The following is a 5,868-nucleotide window of genomic DNA, read 5'->3' as shown; positions in this document are numbered from 1 at the left end:
ATATATATATATATATAAATAAATCCTCATCTGTTCAGTAATTCTGTCCCAAACTTAACATTCATTAGTACTTCATCTTGAAAAATGGTCTTTGCTTGTATTTCATAGTCATGTTCTTATAATGTTTAAAGTAGGATTTTTAGGCTTGGATGGGAAGATAACACAGAATAATGCAAAGACACTTGAGGTCAGTTGAAGTGGCTCAACTGTAAAGACAAACACAAAAGTACTGTCCTGTGCCAGAGTAACACTCAGAAGAGTTGAAATTTGATGTCTTATTAAAACATAGCACTTCTTTCTTTAAACAATTTTATTTTTTGCCTTTTTTTTTAATCAAATCATTTTGTTACAGCTTTAATTTCCAAGCAAATTAAAAAATCTTTCTAAGCTTCTACAATAGGATCCACATGTTAAGGACAAAAATCTTCCTGCAGCCCCAGTTACTTTATAGTGACTATTTTAAATGTTCACCTCCCAACTCCATCAAAGTACTGTAGTGCAAGAGTGATGGATGGCAACTCCTAATGCTGTGTTAGATTATGTGAAGAGCTGTGCTGAATCCAGGTACTTGTGATACCATTGTGGCTCTTTAGTTCCCTTAGACCCACAGATGACACAGTCTTGCTCTCTTTACCCAAGCTCACATCCAGGCCTTTATCTTAACATGCTGAGTGGCATTTTTCATGCAACACGTGGTGGGAGTAATGGATTTTTAAATTAAGTTTTAATAAATTAGTTTCTTCTAGCCCATGTCTGAGATACAAAACTTCCCTTTGTCAGTGTCCTGAAACACTGCAGTGTGTCTCAAACACCCATCCTTCAGCACCTGCAGTGGAATTGAAATGTGTTGGAAGTCTAAGGTCAAAAGAAAGCAGTGTTAAACCAAATATTAAAAAGAAAATAGTCACTGCAATGAGAAAACAAGCATGAGATACAGATGCACCCCACTCTGAGTGCAGAGTGGGGTGCACCTGCAGTGGAAATCCAGTGTGTTCCCTTGCTGATGGTGCACTAAGAATTTCAGTTGTTAACCAGCTTGGTAAGTTCTCTATTGTTAATTACTTGCTTTATGAGACATTTCAACTAATTTTAAATACTGCTGATGTTCTTGCATGAGTGTTTCTTCTGATAGTGTTTCTATGTCATCCATCTGGGTAGAGAAAATAGACTATTTTAAAACCAGTGGTTTCTTTCCCACTGCTTTTATTTCAGAAAGACCATAGTTTGGATAATAACCTACAGCATTTGTGACAGTAAATAACAATAGCATACCTTAAATTACAATAGTATTCAGTACATGTGGAATCACATTTTGTTAGTATTCTTAATGGAACAGACTTCAGTGTTAAAGAAAGCCGGGGTATGTCCACAGCATTGCATCATGCCTAAAAGCTTGCTTTCCAGATAGATAATGCTTTTTCGCCTTCATTTGTAAACCATGCTGCTTTATTTTTCTGAAAATTCTTTTGCCAGGAGAAATTATTCCCCTTGTTATTAAGGCATGAGTATTTCTTCTTGTATGTGAAGGAATAGACGCAGCTCCTGAAACACTCCCAGTTCTTCACTGTGACAGGAACAGCAGAGGGAGCACAAGAACATCATTTTCATACAGGTCCATTTTCATATATAGTAAACCACATTGTTGAAGGGGCTCAAACCCTAGGGCTTGTGGCAACTCTGCTGCGCAGTGGCCACCTCATGCTCAGTCCTGGTAAAGAAACTGAAGGTTAATGAAGTGTTACCGAAGTCTTGCTTTTCTGCTAGTCTGATAATTGCTGCCTGTTGGTATAACATTGTGTTTCTACAGCTTTGTGAATACATGCAGCACTTCATATGCTGTCTGTGAAAGAAACTATCCCCTATGTTTTCCTTTTGTACTCTTTTTGTGAATTCCTGTGTCTCCATTTCTGGCACTAGCTGCTGCTATTTTTGTGCTTTGCTTTCTTGTTTTAGGGAAAAAAAAAGTTCCTAAATAATACACGTGCCATTCATTATTTGTATTTTCAGACACAATAGACTGAGTCAACATCTATTGTAACTTAGGGAGATTTACAACAAATGTCATTTTGGCACTTGATGACTGAGTATGACAGTTAAAAGCTTGCCTTGACTCCAGGGAACTGGCAGATGAAGGGACAAGTTTCCTTCTCACAGCTCCAGGCACAGTTCAGCTTGGTTCAGCAGAACTGAGACAGAGTCTGATACAAAGTCCAGTTGCATGCATCTTTATTTTTATTGAATAGCTGCCCAAAAGCAGCATGTCCAAGAACTTTAAAATTACTGTTTTCCCTCTCTCTTAGGAATATCCTTGATCCAGAGGGTTGAATATGTGGAAAGAAGATAGTCACGCATGATGCAATTTTTAATCTTGGCTCTGTATTTTTTTTTAATTCTTCAAACTCTTCTAAGAAGCATAAGAAGATACTACTGATTCCAATAATGACTGGATATGAACTCACATTGCAGAGGAAAGTAAACTTACGTGCTCAGTGAGGTTGTCCAGGCAGCCCACCTGTAAGCACTTCTACTTTCGAACTGGACAATACTGTTGAGAGAGTAATGTGTATTAGGAGACCTAATTGTGTCTCAGGAATGATTCATCTCATAAACTCCTGTTTCTTATTTCTAAGTACAGAGATACTGACTCACCTATCCCTGCTAAGGTGAAACTGAAGATTTCTTTAAAGCACAGTTCTGTTGTATCAAAAAGATCAAATGATATTCAGATGTGTCATGGCTCACACTACTTAGATACCAGTTAAAATAATTCCCATTCTTATTGCAGAGAGTAGCTAAGATGGCCTTTAATTTAAACTCTGCCTACATCATTAATATAACTTTGCTCTGCTGTTTTCCAGTTTTCACTGTATTCACTGTATTCCAGTTCACACAGTATTCACTGTGTGCTGGATAAAATCAGATGAAAGCAGGAGCAAAGAGATTGAAAGAATTACAGCCAACGGCATGAACAAGAATTTTCTTCATTCAAGTCAATCAGATCCATGTAAGGTAAGTCATAGTTAACATCTAGGACAATGGCTGAAATAATGTTTAATGTGTATAGCTTTCATAAGTAAGTAATTTTAAGGGAAATAACTCAGTTATATCTGTATCCTTTAACCTCAGTCAATATGTAAGTATAGCAGGGCCCATTCTGCAGTGCAGAATTTCCTGAGACCAATGGGACTAAATTGTCCCACAAGGCTGTTGATGGTTTCTGTTGCAACTTTAAAGGGTTCAAGGTTTCTTTGCCTTCTCCAGCTGACACTGGAATATCTGGAATATTATCTATGTACCCGTATATCATATATGCTAAATATCAAACTGGTACACAGTATAAAATGCGTAAAGTGAAGTGTTTTGTCTCCGCCTTTTACACAGAAGGGTTGGATTTTTGTTGTTTGTTAAAATATTCTGGTGTAGGAATGTCTGGTGAGCATCTGTAAATCTCCCGTTACACAGCTAAAAACGAATTGTCAGCAGTATGTTGCAGGTAGTACTTAGAAATACAAAACTAGAACAAAAAATAGTAAAAAAAGAACTTGCAGTGAGTTATGGATGACAAAACTGTATTACCAAGAGCAGTCAAATGACTTTCTCAAGGCCACAGACAAGGCCAGTTGCAGAACTGTAACACTGACTGAAGTATCCTGGCATTCAATGTGAGTTTATCAAACTGCAGCCACTCCAGAGAAAAAGAAAGTGCAACGTAAACCAAACAAACATGTTCTGCTGTTTCCTCTCTGTGTCAAGAGGCTCAAATGAGTGTCAAGTAACATCTTAAGATCAGGCACCAAAATACATTTTCCTATTGACTGCTAACGGCAAAACAAAGACATCTGACAGAATGTTGACTTTATCAAGTGGTCTTAAAATAGACGAAATCACAACGACGTGGAGGTGTGTATAAATACCAGTGTAGGAAGATTTACCGTCCTCACATGGCATGGCGTGACTTCCATATGAAAACCATGGGGGGGGAAGGTTTATCTGTGCTTTCGTCTGTTTCACACTTGCAAATTAAGTTGGCAAATATCTACTGCATCTAGTTAGTAAGACAAGAGCTGATCAAATGACATGGGATTGATTTTAGAATCTGTTACGATGCTAACCTTAGTGACTTGTAGCTGGAGAGGTCCAAGGTACTAAGTAACTCACAGGGTTAATCCCAGCCAAAATAGAAATTCTTGGAATAATCACTGCTTAGATGACTCATCTGCATTATGAAATGGAAATTATTTCAAAACACATTCTGTATTTCCATGCTTACTGGGGATTCTGGACATCAGAAATATCCTTTTATATCTGAATTGTACACAATGTTTTTCTATTCCTTGGTTGTTTATATACGTGGTGTGCAAGTCTCTAAATGTTCCAGCCTTTGAATCACCAGCTAATAGCTTTAGTGGCTCCAGAAAAACATGCCTTCAACTGCTACACTTCTGCAGCCTCCTCAAAGGCCAGCCAGCCCATGTATGTGGGATTGCTGCTCTGCCTACACAGTCAGGCACATGCCCAGAAAGCTCTGTGCTTTAGTCCAAATTCATTCTCACATCTCCTAGAATAGAGATGATTGATGTAGTCTGTCAGTTGTGGCAGGATGCCAAGGGCCATGTCTAAACAGGATTTTTATTGTCATTTATTGATATAAGAGTACATCACAGGCAACCTAGCCTCCAAAGGGAACTTCACAGTTGCTCCTAGTGATACACACAGGCAATCTCAGAAAGCAGGACCCACTAAATGAGTTTGGTCATTACACTTTCATTCCTTTTTGATGTATTTCCCTCTTCAGCCATTGAATAAGAAAATTCACCAGATGCCATTCTGATGTGCCTCTCCCTGAATACTCTTGGCAGATATGTGAGACCTGAATCAGTTGAATTCCTGAGAGAACAACTCTAAGGGTTAATACTATTCAAGTCTTTTAGTTATTTTTAAAAATACATGTTTCTGTCCATTTCCATTTGTATTTTACTGATTTTTAGGTAGTTAAGTGTCACAAAATGAACTGATTTCTCTCTTCACTTCATTGCAATAAAAAAATTAACCTAATTGATGCAAGCTAGTAAGTGGCTTGAATAGAAATTCCACCCTATTATGCACAGTGACACATGAAACTTGCGCTCTTTTGGTCTGACCATGAGAGCTGCTGGGCTGCATCTAACTACTGTGACTAATTTAGGAAGAGAGCCAAATGGTGCCGTTCTCCGGCCATTGCTTTACTAGCAGTGCAAAACTGATTTTGTGTAGTTAATCTTTCAGTATATGCCACAAGCTCTAAGTAGCCTTAGCCAGAGAAGTGGTCTGTGAAAGGTGTTATTGAATTAGCAATACCCTCCAGATTTAGAACAGGAATGCTAAATCCCTGGAACAGGTTAATACTCTAACTTTGTAGTAACTTGAAGTGACTGTAATAATTCTTCCTCAGCTGACCTGAAAATATATATTAAATACTAGGTGAAAGAGAAAATTGCTTCTGCGAGCTAGTAGATGCAAGTTCAAGTTACCACATGATTTTTGTTATGATGGTTCACTCAGAATCTGAAATCATCTGGAAGAAGAGGAATACTGAGTTCTTTGTTCAGTCGATTTGGGCAATGTAATGCCAGAATATCACACCAGAATTATTTTCTATCATTGTATAGCAATGAAAATGTTCAGGATAGGCACAGCCTCCCTTCTGAGTCAGCAGGAGGGATCCTGAGTTGGGTAGAGCTATCCCAAATCCCAGCATTGAATCCTTAGTAAGATTTCTTTCAAGTTCAAAAAACTTGGGCTTTTATAAATAATCTCAAGCTCCCACTCCACAAACAGAGAGTTGTGGAATGCACTGACAGAGGTCAGGAGATTCATTTATAGTTGGGG

General features: G+C 38.1%; 1 protein-coding gene across 1 annotated transcript in view; it reads right to left on the bottom strand.

Annotated features, from left to right (window-relative positions):
* Positions 1-5,868, bottom strand: part of CUTA (cutA divalent cation tolerance homolog) — a 91,101-nt gene that overhangs the window by 37,280 nt on the left and 47,953 nt on the right. The gene's annotated exons all lie outside the window — the stretch shown is intronic.

This window comes from Pezoporus flaviventris, unplaced genomic scaffold (genome assembly GCF_033815535.1).
Source record: "Pezoporus flaviventris isolate CSIRO_AGI_PZ_B2104156 unplaced genomic scaffold, CSIRO_AGI_Pfla_v1 ptg000097l, whole genome shotgun sequence".
Classification (NCBI taxonomy): Eukaryota; Metazoa; Chordata; class Aves; order Psittaciformes; family Psittacidae; genus Pezoporus; species Pezoporus flaviventris.
This window is presented reverse-complemented; position numbering and strand designations above follow the sequence as displayed.